This window comes from Mustela nivalis, assembly GCF_964662115.1.
Source record: "Mustela nivalis genome assembly, chromosome: 14".
NCBI lineage: Eukaryota > Metazoa > Chordata > Mammalia > Carnivora > Mustelidae > Mustela > Mustela nivalis.
The window spans coordinates 35,047,101-35,060,913 of NC_139033.1; the positions used below are offsets into that span (position 1 = coordinate 35,047,101).

General features: G+C 41.2%; 1 long non-coding RNA gene across 2 annotated transcripts; it reads right to left on the minus strand.

The window, feature by feature from the left end:
* Positions 1-558: 558 nt before the first annotated feature.
* On the minus strand, positions 559-13,595 carry LOC309848425. 2 transcript variants are annotated; one of them, XR_014303036.1, is made up of 5 exons: positions 13,514-13,595; positions 13,216-13,300; positions 12,108-12,170; positions 972-1,109; positions 559-891 (listed from the first exon to the last, which is right to left on the minus strand). It is a non-coding gene; the product is annotated as an uncharacterized lncRNA (long non-coding RNA). The 2 variants fall into 2 exon arrangements; XR_014303037.1 differs by having other exon boundaries at positions 559-1,109.
* Positions 13,596-13,813: the final 218 nt, after the last annotated feature.

Below are 13,813 nucleotides of genomic sequence, written 5' to 3' on the forward strand. Positions count from 1 at the left end.
TGGGTATCGTGCCCACCGGCTTGGAGGGAGTGGTCCACCTCTGGGAGGCTGGAAAGGGCAAAGTGGTCGGTGGAGACTTACTCTAACCATCTCTTAAATCTTTTTTTAAACAATCTGAACAGAGCCTGGGAAACTGTCATCTGTTTGATCTCCGGGGTTGTTGACGAGTAGCCGTTACCTAATTTTTGGTACTAAACAGATATATGGATCAGCCCTCGGACTTCCGTCTCCAAACTTCCAGCACCTCTTCCCCCCAGCCTCACTTTCTGAGGGTGTTCCCGCTCCCTGCTTTCCAGAAAGGACTGACACGGTCAGAAACCCCCAGGCCTCCTCAGCCACACCCGCCCACCCGCCAGTATCGAGACCCACGCAGTCTGCTGGTCGACTCACATCCAGGGAAGGACAGCGTCTGTCTGTCAATGGGTCCCACTGCCATTGTCTGCTCGAGGTTATGGCTGCAGTAATTCTTTATTATCTGTCTCTTCTGCGAGAACATATTCTTCATAAAAGCAGGGATTTTGTCTTGCTAACTCTCTGGTGTATCCAAAGCATGGAGATCCTCAACAGACAAGTGCCTACCTTCCTTTCCTACATGTTTGAAAAACACCAGTATTTTTTTAAAAGGGAACATTTGAATAGAAAAACTAACTCGATTGCACGAAATATTTAGAATACACGATCCTTGCCTGTCATTCCTATAAACGAATCAGATGTTCCGAAGTGCCAGTATTTCTACATTCAAGCGGCATCTCCCAGAAGTCACACACAGAATATTTTGTCATCCGTATCTTCCCAATGTGATTTTAGAAATAAGTCTGTCTCTCTTTCTGTGGCACGGTGTCTGTGGCCCTCCAGTACCAATGAATTAATGCGGGAAATCGCATTCCAGACCTGAAGAAACATGAAAGTCATAAAATCGGAACCATCAGAATACCATGGGTTAAAAGCTGAATGCGATTTGGTTGGGGCACCTGGTTGAACCTCCAGCTCTTGAGGCTCCAGTCCTGATCTCAAGGTCGTGAGATCAAGCCCCACACTGGGCTCTGCTCTGGGTGTGGAGCCTGCTTAGGATTCTCTGTCTCTGCTCTTCCTCCACCCCTTCTCTGCATCTAAAAATAAATAAATAAATATTTTATTTAGAAATAAATACATCAAAGCTGAATGCATTTGGCTAGACAGCAAGAATTGCCAAGGTAAATTCCCTATGATTAATTACAAGACTAAACGCCCTCGGTTCTGAATTATGCACGCTGTCTTTCAAAGCACTAAACGGAATGCAGGTTTATGGTACAGAAGCAGGTTCTTTGCTTGGCCTCTCCACTTCCTGTCATCAAAGGAGAGCAGGAAGGTCATCATTCGAGATTTTTTTTTCTTCTGACCTACTTGAGAACACTAAAATGATCAGTTGCCAACGTTAGAAGAGTCATTGAGGATATATTCTAAATGACCAGGGAGAGCTTTTTTAGCTTGCATGTGAACTAACGAAAATTAAATTTTACTTTTAAGTACTGTATGTTTGAGCTCTACTGCTAGTTACCACCTTGCACCTTAAATGTAAGACAAGATTGAGGGAAAGATTTGGAAAGATGCTTTCCCTCTAGCACTTGGTACTTCGGTGTAGGAGGAACATGGGTCCCCTTGAGGAGTGGGGATTAAGCTTTAAAGTTAAAGAATAGGATTTCCCTTCTAGGCAAAATTACGTTCCATGACCTAAGTCAGGGGAAAACCAGACCCAGGGATCAGAACGGCTTATTAAGACTCAAGTATTCTAACCATTTGTCTGGGCTTGTCCTCGGTCTAAAGCATTAATGATTGCTTTCACTTCTCCATGGCTTGACTTCTGTATCTGAGTTCACCACACAGATGCCCCCAGAGTTGGTTAGGTAGTGGATTTGGAGCCCCTTAGCATTCCTGTAGCTGCTCAGCTCAATCTGGACATTCGGGATTGAGGTGGTCAAAAGTTAAAGTCGGCCCTTGTTGGTGCCACCAAGTGACTGTGTTCACAAACTTTCTTGTTCTTGGCACAAGAATGAGTAACTTTTTTTCTACTTCTCTTTTATAAAAACAAGTAAATATTTACTAAGGCAATACAAGTACAGTGTTCATTATAGCATAAAGCAGATATACAGCATGAAAACCAAATATTTAGAGGAAGTTAAAAGTCAGCAAATTTCTTTTCCTATCTTAAAATTTCATCAAGTGCTCATTTGTATAAATCTAACCGGATTCAATGAGTCATTATAAGCCCTTCAACGGTTAGTGGTTTTTTTTTTTAAGTTAATTGTCTTTGTCAAGTACTATTAAAGTGGAAAAACATGCCATGTTTCATTGATAAAGATGAACTCATTTTTATACACAGTTGATGCCAGAGTACAATAGATTAACAAATGAATATTAACTATTATGTTGGAGATATATGTATTTCATTATGGGGGTACTAAAAGCATTAGATCTGTTTCATGTATATATTTTGTCTTTGCTGTACAATGACATTTCCCCCCAAATGTTGGTTTTTTAATCACTCAAATACCCTTTTGAGATTGTTAAGACATTTATTAATTTGTGTTCCATCTTGGCAGAAATTAGGTCTCTTGCACTTTTGTGTTTCTAAAGATTAACAGAGGGGTGCCTGGGTGGCTCATTCGTTAAGTATCTGCCTTCGGCTCAGGTCATGATCCCAGGGTCCTGGGATCGAGCCCCACATCGGGCTCCCGATACTTGGTGGGGAGCCTGCCTCTCCCTCTCCCCCTGCTTGTGTTCTTTCTCTCGCTGTGTCTCTCTCTGTCAAATAAATAAAAATTAAAAATAAAAAAGATTAACAGAATCCAGGGGAGATATTTGACAATGAAAATATATGCTGGATGAAAACGTAGGTACACGCTAACTCTAGCAAATCACATTTGGAGATCATCTCCCTCTCTGGTACACATGTTTTTGATACGCACAACTGAGCACCAATTTTATTTGGAAAACCTGTATTTCCTTTAAGGTTGATCTGTCATTTATCTTGTTGCTTCTAATGAAGGTCATTAGTGGATTTGGCTTTTTTTTTTTTTTAACCTCCCCACGGTCTTCCCCAGGAGTCACCTCCAGGCAGATGCCCGTCTGTCTACATCAGCTTATTCCATCTATACACAGATGTCCTGAAAGTGTTCCACCAGCGGGGGCTGCAGGAAGACTGTCACTGATTCAGGGAAAATCTTCTGCTAAATGAGATCTTCCACCTCCCAGGAAGACTGATGCCTTAAGAAGCAGAATGGAATCGTGGAAACCATCTGAAAACTGGAGAAACCCAGCAAGTCCTTATAGGGCGGTACGTGCAGCCCCTGCAGTCAGAGGACATGAACATAAGTTCTCATGTTCACTGCCATTGTACGCAGAAACACCATGCACCTGGGTGGCTCAGTCATAAAGTGTCCGCCTTCAGCTCAGATCATGATCCCGAAGTCGTGGCGTCAAGCCCTGCATCAGGCTGGCTACTTGGTGAGAAACCTGTTTCTCCCTCTCTCCCTCTCGCTGCTTGTATTCCCTCTCTCACCGTGTCTCTCTGTGTCGAATAAATAAATAAAATCTTTAAAACAAAAAAAGAAAGAAACAAAAGTAACAACCCAGCAACTCCGCTCACACTATTGAGGATTAAATCCGACTGCACAGCACTTGCCAAATCTCGTTTAGAAGCAGGTTCTGGGGTGCCTGCGTGGCTCAGTCGGTTGAGCATCTAATCTTGATCTCAGCTCAGGTCTTGGTCTCAGGGCTGTGAGCTCCAACTCCACACTGAGCTTAAAAAAAAAAAAGTAGGTTCTTTTACAAATTACTGCATCTCACTAATCAGGGGGGAATTATCTAGAAATGAGTATTCTCGAAGCATTTTGTTGAAAAGAAGCAGTGAGGCTTGGAAAAATGTCAGAGTTTTGTTCACTCCTGTTTTAAAAGAACAAGAATAGAGGGAAGAGAGTTTCTGATTAAAAACACAAAAGTCTGAGCCCATGTCCATTTCGCCAGCCTCCTAGACTGCGAGGCGTTCCAGAGGTGGATTTCGTAGTTGCCTTGGATGCTGCAAAGGCCATATGCCACCTTGGTGCCACTTCTGTTTCTGAGGTTCCACCTAAGTTTGTTTTTATAGAATATAATCTCACATACCCCATAAGACTACACCTCAAACAATTCTAGAGTCCCCTCTCCTCCACTTTTGTCTGAAGAGCAAAATATACCCTGGGGGCTTCATTAGGAAAGACATTTTGCTCTTCCCTTGACCTGGAGACTCTCTTAGCCTCAGCTGGTTTTATTGGCTTTCCTAAGAAATATTATGTGTGCTGAGACAGTGAACTCTCCTGCCAGGTTAGACTTCAGTCTCAATGAAGGAAAAGCAACCGTATTAAGATAAATCTGTTTGTAAAAAGAGTATTTGAAATTAACATCCTAGGGAAACCAACAGAACTTTCTGGTATCTGATTTCCTTCCACATATGGTTCAAAGCAGCACTAATGGTTTCCATTTGAAAAAGCAAATTCATTTAGGAAGAAAGCTGTTTTATAACACATGTAAGAAGTCTTAATGTTTTAAGAATATACCAGTTCAAAAAAAAAAAGAATATATCAGTTCTTTAGAAGTTGAGTGATTGAATCTAAGAATTGCCAGTCATAAGTTCTGAATAAAATTAACCAGTACTTTAGTTTACTTGAAGCTGTAAACTTCATTGGTCATTGGTCCACAAAGGGGGATTTGCAAACACATTGATCAATGACCTCTTACAAAAGTTAAAAGGATAAGCAAGCACCAATAATTTTGTGGGAATAACATCATTTCCTAAAATGCCTGTGTAAGAACCACCCAGCATATTCAAACCTATTCTCCAAGTCTACATCCCAGACACAATAAACCTTCTTTCATTTTACAAAGAAGGAGCCTACCTTCTATTCGGTGCATTTCTTCTAGGACTGAAGATCTCTATTAAATGTATGGGTTCCGAGGAAGCCTTATTTAATGTTAAATCAATTCACTCTAAGCCTGCCTTACTATGTATATTTCCATTCAGACCCAAGTGTGACTTTACTTTCAGAGTATTTTGGCTGTAGTCGGGCTGATCTGAACTCCGATAGATGGCAAAGTGGAGTGCTGGGAATGGCTCTTTTTCAAATGCTATGTTCAAATACTATATAATTTTAGGGGAAGAAACCTTTTTGAGCAAAAGCAGAGGAAACTTCAAACGGAAAACAGCTTCCCCAGTGTATTAAATGCAATCTGATAAAGGATCTATTTCAAGGTGTTATCAATATGGCTTCTGTCCGTGGACTTGCCAGCCTGATTTTGTAATAGTTAACATACACCCTGGTGTGCCTGGGTGGCTCAGTTGGTTAAGGGTCTGCCTTCAGCTCAGGTCAGGAACTCTGAGTCCTGGGATCGGGCCTCGGCAAGGGCTTCCTCCTCAGTAGGGAGTCTGCTTCTCTCTCTCCCTCTGTGCCTCCCCATATCACATAAATAAATAAATAAATAAAATCTTGAAAAATAAATATTTAACATACATCCTAATCTCTCTTTGTGCTTTTGAGCTGATTTCATTTGGGGGGTTTGGTATATTAATAATTAGATCACAAACCAATTTAACGTTTGAGGTTCTAGCAGAATAATCATGACTTAAAATAAGTGAATAAACTGTTAACAATTCAGAAGAGTTTATTATAATTGTTTCTAATTAGAGGGTCCATTCTATTTCCCTTCAAAAAGTAATACCCCGTTACATTTACCTTGCAATTTATAATACCTAAGGATTCCTGACCTATATAAATCTCATTTGGTGCTTATAACAATCCCACATGGTGAGCAGGGTTTTACTTTGTTGAGGAGACCAGAGCTCAGAGAGGAGACCATGGAGCTCAGATCAAACTCCGGTCTCCCAGCTCCAGGCCCAGTGCTCCTTCTGTTCTAGCAAATGTACTTAACAGTCAGATGAAAGCCTTCAATGTCTGGGGCCTGTGCCTTCCTCCTCTGAAAAAGAATGCCAAGTACAAAATGTATCAATACCAATACAATTGATTATGGAAAATTTCAGCCTAATAAGCAATTGTTTTGTTTTTATTAAGACTTAAGTTTAGGGCGCCTGGGTGGCTCAGTGGGTTAAGCCGCTGCCTTCGGCTCAGGTCATGATCTCAGGGTCCTGGGATCGAGTCCCACATCGGGCTCTCTGCTCAGCAGGGAGCCTGCTTTCTCCTCTCTGCCTGCTTGTGATCTCTCTCTGTCAAATAAATAAATAAAATCTTAAAAAAAAAAAAAAAAAAAAAAAAGACTTAAGTTTATTGGGCACCTGGGTGGCTCAGTGGGTTAAGCCTCTGCCTCCGGCTCAGGTCATGATCTCAGGGTCCTGGGATTGAGCCCCGCATTGGGTTCTCTGCTCAGCAGGGAGCCCGCTTCCCCCTCTCTCTCTGCCTACTTGTGATCTCTGTCAATAAATAAATAAAATCTTTAAAAATAAAAAGACTTAATTTTATTAAGACACAATTTTTTTCAGACTTGATTTTTTTTTTTTTTTTAGAGAAGTTTAAGGTTCAAAATTGAGACGGAAGTGTGGAGATTTCCCACCTACTTCCAGTATTTTCCTGTGTACTTCCCATACACTATCCCTTATACTTTCAGGCTTTACATATGTTAAAGCAATCATTTTAGTCCTTTATTAAAATATGAAATTTAGAAAGTAACTTGAGAATGGATGATTAGGCTGCCATCAGTACTGCCATTAAATCCTTGTGCTCTTTGAGACTTAGAAAGATACCATGGAGTTCCAAAATGAGTAAAAATAATAGCACATAAATTGTATCTCTAACAAGTGGTTAAGGCCACATACCCATTGTTAGGGACTTAATTGTGTCCTCCCCACCCCCACCCCGGCAAATTGCTAGGTTGAAATACTAACTCGGGCACTACACAGTGTGATGATACTCAGAAATAGCGTCTTTGAAGAGGCAAATAAGTTAGAATGAGGTCATTACGAAGGACCCTATCCTATGACCGGTATCCTTGTTGGAAGAGAAGATTTGGACACAAACGCACAAAAGGAAGACCATGTTAAGATACAGAGAGAAGACAGCCTGCTGCAGGCCGAGGAGACAGGCCTTGGAAGAAACCAGCCTTACCAACACCTGGATTTCAAACTTCTGCCTCCAGAACTGTGAGAAAATTAATTTCTGCTGCTTAAGCAGAAATAATGCCTTGGCGTATCTGTAGTGCTTTATTATGGCAGCCCTAGCAAACTAATATGAGCCCCCCAAAACATACATACACACACAGTACTATGCTACCTAACACAAGCTATATGAAAATCTGCCTTTTTGAGTAGCCTTGGATTTTTACTCATGGGATGCTATTACTCAACAAGTTTTTTATGCTTAAACTTCATTTATTTATATTTTGATGTTAATTATGACAGACTTTAATAATGAACAACCAAAACTCAACACACAACACTAAGAAGTCCAAATCTAATTTAAAAAAAAGAGAGAGAGAGAGACTAACCACCCTGCTATGTGGTGAAGAATGACTTCTCCAAGTGTCCTCTGTCATTGGTGGACTCCTTCAGTACTAAGAGCCAACATCCAGGCATCTGAATCTTTATTAAACACTTAATGTTTTGTTGGGGGGGCTTCCCAAAGAGCTGGACCAAAGAAAGAAAAATGAAGTTCCTGCTACACAATCCAGGTAGAGTTCACATGATTCAAGAGAATAGAAATGATGATACAAAGAAGTAAACACTATTTCTTATTATATTTCCTTTTTTTAAACAAAAAGATTTTATTTATTTATTTATTGGAGAGTGAGAGAGAGGGGTGAGGGACAGAGGGAGAAGCAGGCTCCCCACTGAGCAGGGAGCCTGAGGTGGGGCTTGATCCCAGGATGCTGGGATCATGACCTAAGCCAAAGGCAGATGCTTAACCGACTGAGACACCCAAGCACCCCTCATATTACATTTCTTAACAGTAAAAATTTCCCTTGTTTCAATTCCCTTCTTAATTGTGTACCACAGTGGTATGTTTCAGTACAGTGAGATCCTGAAATGACAGAAAAACATTGACGTTAAGTACTGTTTTTAGTCAGATGAGTTGTGGGTTGGGCAGCAAGAAGTTCAACATCAGCCGCCACAGGACATCTCGTTCGTGTGTCTGTCCTCGCAATCTGTTGACAGGCTGGGATGCCAAATGTGCATTTCTGGATTCTTCTTATAACATTCCACAGGATCTTTTTTCATATCACGTTTGCAAACTAACATCTAACCTGGTATTAAAGAGGGATATAAAGTCGAAGAACCAGGGGTCCCTGGCTGGCTCAGTACGCTAGAGCCTGTGACCGCTGATCTCAGGATTGCGAGTTTGAGCCCCATATTGGGTGCAGAGATTGCTTAAAAATAAAATACATATTTTTTAAAGTCTAAGGACCATCTTAAAAACACAAACACACACCGTCAGTTGTAAGAAAATAATTAATTTGTTTGCTATAGAAGTTAGAAAAGAAAAATGCCCCAACAGATGGAACATGATACTTTGTAGGAAAAGACGATCACCAATCCAATGAAATGTTGGGTGGCGTTAAATAACCTGGATGTCTGTAGCTCCTGCTCTTTGTTTTACTCTTTCTTCGTGCCTTTATTTTGACCACTCACCTCTATTCTCTCTCACAGAGTCCTCACTATTGGTGACCTATGAGTCCATCTGCCTCTCAGACAATCACTCGTAAGCTGCCCAATGTTCAAAGCTACCATCCCACAGTACTGGCTCCCAGAACTCGGCTGGCTTTCTTCTCATGTTCTCTGGATCGACAGTATTTAACAGCCACCAGTTGGAGCTGCCATTAAAAGGTATGTATACATGAGACTCCAAATCTCTCAAATTCTAAAATCTTGACTATGTAAATCTAATATGTTTCCTGTGTCAGCTGGCTGGCAGGCTTAAACTTGGATGTTTACTTTATCTCTATGAAAGCTATCTGTATTTCCAAGGACATGGCCACCATGCGTAGTCTCCTCACATGCAGAGCAACGTTTCAGATGCTCTAACCAGGCATCACAGCTTATGCAATCTTTTCACCTTTCCAAAGCATTTCCAAAAGTTGTGACCATCTGGGTAGACAAGCGCCAGCTCCATGCTTACAAGATCAGCCCACAGGATAGAGAAATCAAAACGTGAAGCCAGCTATCAGACCAACCTTCCCCATGCTCCAGGGTAGATGTCACCAGAAGGCAAACATCTATGCTTTTATGATCATGTAGGTTAATGGCCAGACTTAGTCCAATGGTCTGTAGTTTCCATCTTGGCTATAGGTCAGTATAGGTCTTGCCCTGCCATTGTGCCTTATTTCCCTGCGCAGATCAAGGGGGCCCATTTCCAAGAACAAGTTGGTTGGCCATTTTAGGGCACACGCTTATGAGCATGGAATTCCTTCCTGACACAGAAAGGAAACTGGGAGTGACACAGGATGAGATTTGCGCTGAGAACAAGAGGGAGAGCTTGAGGTAACCTCAGGAGAAGACTCACACAAGGGTAAGAAAAATGCGATGCTAAGCAAGTCCTTTAGTCCATTAGGTCTGTGTGGAAAAAGGATCATAATACCTCCCTTTTTATATTAACACACAGAAGAAAGTTCATAAAACGGTATAGTGTATCAGGACAAAAGAAGGAATGGAGGCTGATGAATGTCCCGCGAAAGACCCGTGAGCAAAATGATGAATTAATTTTCGGTTTACAGTTCTATTGAAATGGAGCATCGCTTTTTGGTTTAAGTAGTCTCTGTACTCTGATCAGCATGTAAAGATATTGTCTCGGCCTCAAAAAAAAAAAAAAATCACAATAAAATTCATGGTCTTATAAAGTTTGGTAAATAAGCAACAGAGTGACTTGGAGCGCGTTCAGAGGACACAGAAACAGAGCATGTATAAGGTTAGCTGAAAATAAAATTAAATATGATGTCCTTCTGAGGCTGACCTTGGAGGTAAAGGAAAATGCAAAACCAAATTATGAAAAGTAGTATTTTCAGGTCCTGCAATGCATGAGGTTTCTATGCAGAGTTCAATTTCCTGAAGTTAAAGATATCATGAAGTGTACTATAACTATATTTAAAATAGAAAATTATTTCTTTCTTCGAAAGGAAATCTATCAGCTCTGCTTTAGTAAGCCCTGAACCCAAGAACCTGTGAACTGCCCTCTTCCAACAGGAAGCTTCTTGGGTTGGTTCAGGCTGTGCTTTAGGCTGATCATTACAAAATTGAGAAAAAAGGTCATTGTCACCTCCATATGTCACTCAACCTAACCATAATGGTTTCCTAGGGCTGCCAGAACAGAGTACCACACCCTGGGTGGCTTCAAACAGCAGAGATTTATTCTCTCACTGTTCTGGAGGTTGAAGTCTGAAATCAAGGTATCGGTAGGGTCATGCTCTTTCAGAAGGTTGCCTGGAACCTGGAGAAGCTTCTGCTTCTCTCCTGGCTTCCAGTGGCTGCCAGCCCTTCTCAGCCCTTAGGACCAGCCCTCCAATATTTTCCTTCATCCTCACAGAACGTTCTTCCTGTACCTCTGTGTCTCCATGAAGTCTTTTGATAAGGACACCAGTCATCTCATTTAGGGCCTAACCTCATTCAGTATGATCCCCATCTTAACCTAACTAATTGCTAAGTACCCTATTCCCAAATACGGTTAGATTCTGAGGTTCCAAGTGGGTATGAATTCGCAGGGGAAATTGGTCAACCTAGAGCACAAACCAATGATAAAAATCTTGTAATTTTAGTCATTGAACATCCTCTGGGAGTCCACGATTCCTAAACACGTGCACCGTGTTTGGAGGCCAGACAGAAAGTGGACACCAGGCCAACTTATCCTTTTAAAGACAGATTTTTTTTCCCCTTGGTGCTCAACTGACTGAAATTTTATCTTCTCTGGTTCTCTGGGTACAATGATGCAGAGTGTTATTATTCTTCTTTGCTTCGTTTTTTTTTTTACATCTTTTTTGTTTGTTTTTAAACCAAAAGTAGTTCCTTATTTAAAAAAAAAAAAAAAGAAACACAAAAAACTTCAGGCTGTTGGGGAAATCATCATCTGTTCATCCTCATGGAACATGACTTTCACAGGGAACCGGCTCAAATTATGCCCCCATTTGTAGTCAAAAACTGGATTTCATTTTTCTTGTGTCCCCTGTCATCCTGGCTTAATCTCACAATACTTGTTGGCTTCAGTTATTACAAACAAGTAATACTATAGAAAACAGGTGATACTCCTCATTTTTCCTTTTTTTAAAAAATTTAATTTTATTTATTTCACAGACAGAGATCATAAGTAGGCAGAGAAGCAGGCAGGGGATGGGGAGAAGCAGGCTCCCCGAGGAGCAGAGAGCCCGATGTGGGGCTCGATCCCAGGACCCTGGGACCACGACCCGAGCCAAGGCAGAAGCCCCAACCCACTGAGCCACCCAGGCGCCCCAGTCCTCATTTTTCTAAGATAAGGAGTAAAGCTATGAGGTTAAAATACAAATTTGAAGGGGCTCCTGAGTGGCTCAGTGGGTTAAAGCCTCTGCCTTCGGCTCAGGTCATGATCCCAGGGTCCTGGGATTAAGCCCCAAATCCGGGCTCTCTGCTCAGTAGGGAGCCTGCTTCCTCCTCTCTCTCTGCCTGCTTATGAACTGTCTGTCAAATAAATAAATAAAATCTTTAAAAAAAAATACAAATTTGAAGAAGTCTGCACTTACTGTTTTGATGTGGGGAGAGTGGTAATCTTAGGCATTTTATGTTCAGAGACTGAATTTACAATGATGCTTATGTGAACTGGAAAAAGTGTACATTGGAGATCTTTTCTTGGAATAACCTAACCTAAGTTTTGGACTTGACCTTGAAGAAAAATAAAAAGGAAAAAAGAAACAAACAAAGAAAAAGAAAGTTTTTTATTTTGTAAAAAATGGGAACTTTGTGAATTTTTGTATTTTTAACATTGTTTTTTATGAACCGTTTAACCTTTTATGCACTTGAACCCAAATGTGTTCCTTAAAGAAGTTTGTCTCTAAAATAGGAAGGGATATTCTAAGTTGCAGCGAAACCTCTGATTCCTCATAAACTCAAGTTTGTGCAAGGGGAAAGTTACCTGCAGGTGTGGATGAGAAGCCCTGATTGGATCAGCTTGACCTTCTCACGCACCAACAACCACCTGGAGAGAAGGAAGCAGGAAGTAAAGCAACCCAGCCGCCGGTGTTTGGGTGTTTGTGTTTGACTGTCAGTCGTCAACTTGGATTCTGTTTGTGGCCCAAATGATGAAAGATTATCTATCGGAGCCAACACAAATATTTTTTGCATTGTGTTTTATGTTTTAGATTTTATTTATTTATTTGACACAGAGAGAGAGAGAGAGATTGAGCACACAAGCCAGGGAACAGCAGAGGGAGAAGCAGTCTCCCTGCTGAGCTGGGATCCTTCATGGGGCTCAATGGCGCGGGGTTCAATCTCAGGACCCTGGGATCATGACCTAAGCTGAAGGCAGCTGTTTAACAGACTAAGCCACCCAGGGGCCCCTGCATTTGATTTTAAACCTATGCTTTAATGCAGTGACCAAAAGCCCAGCAAAGTGTGGATAGAACCTTCTAAAGCAATCTCTTTATGGGCTTCCTCCCAGTCCTCGTACCTGATTGATATAGACATCACCTAGCAAGTAGCCAAATAATTACATCAGTTGTTTCTGCCTAGAAGGAAGACGACTTGGATACGATCCTATAGGGAAAGTCTCCCTATCTGACACCTTTGGCTAAAAGTATTTTTTTTAATCTTTAGAGTTTAAATCTCCATTTCTGTATCACGATGCTAACAATACTATCTAATAATACAACACCAGGTATCGTACTTTAAAACTGTTGTTCTTAGTTTTCATTTGCCATTCACTTAAAACCATGTGGATTATGACAGGTACAGTGTAACCACACGAGGCTGAAAAAGGCTGAGTTTCATTTCCAACCACCCCCAAGATAGAGCTTAATTTTATATTTTGCTAAATTGATAGCACACCTGCCTTGTGACGGTATCTTTTACGTTATTATCTATATACAATATAATGCATATATACAGAAAAGGAACTGTTAACATAATTGCTTAAAAAGGCTATGTATTTTACCATCTTTTTTCATGGTATACAAATCTTTATCACTGAAAATTGATTTTTTAAAATATTTTACAAACAAAATCTACTGACTAATCATTTTTACCTGCTTTTGATTCAAATCATTTAGCCTTCTGCTGGCCAAGAGAACAGGTGTGTGTATTGGGACCCAGCACCCGAATGGGTGATATCTAGGATAAATAAAGAAGAGAAAAGATCATCTTCACTACTGTTTCCCACCCCATATCCCAAACTTCCTTGGCCACATATTGCATCTCGCTCTACCCAAGGCTGTCCCAGCTCCAAAATCATAAATTCAAGTGCACCGTCTTAGTCCATTCTGGTCACTATCACGGAATAGCATAGACTGAGTGGCTTATAAACAACAGAAACTTATTTCTCACAGTTCTGAGGCTGGCAGTCAGAGACCAGAGAGCTGGCAAGTTCAGGTTCCGGTGAAGGTCCTCTTCAGGGTTGCAGATGGCGTTTTTTCTTGGATCATCACATGGAAGAGAGAAGAGAGAGAGAGAGAAGCAAACTCTCTTGAGACTCTTAGGAGACATGAATCCCCTGCATGAGGGCTCCACGCTCTTGGCCCTACCACATTCCAAAGGGCCCCCATTCTAATATCATCACACTGGGGGGTAGGGTTTCAACGTATGTATTTGGGGGTGGGGAGCACACACCCTCACATTCAGTCCATG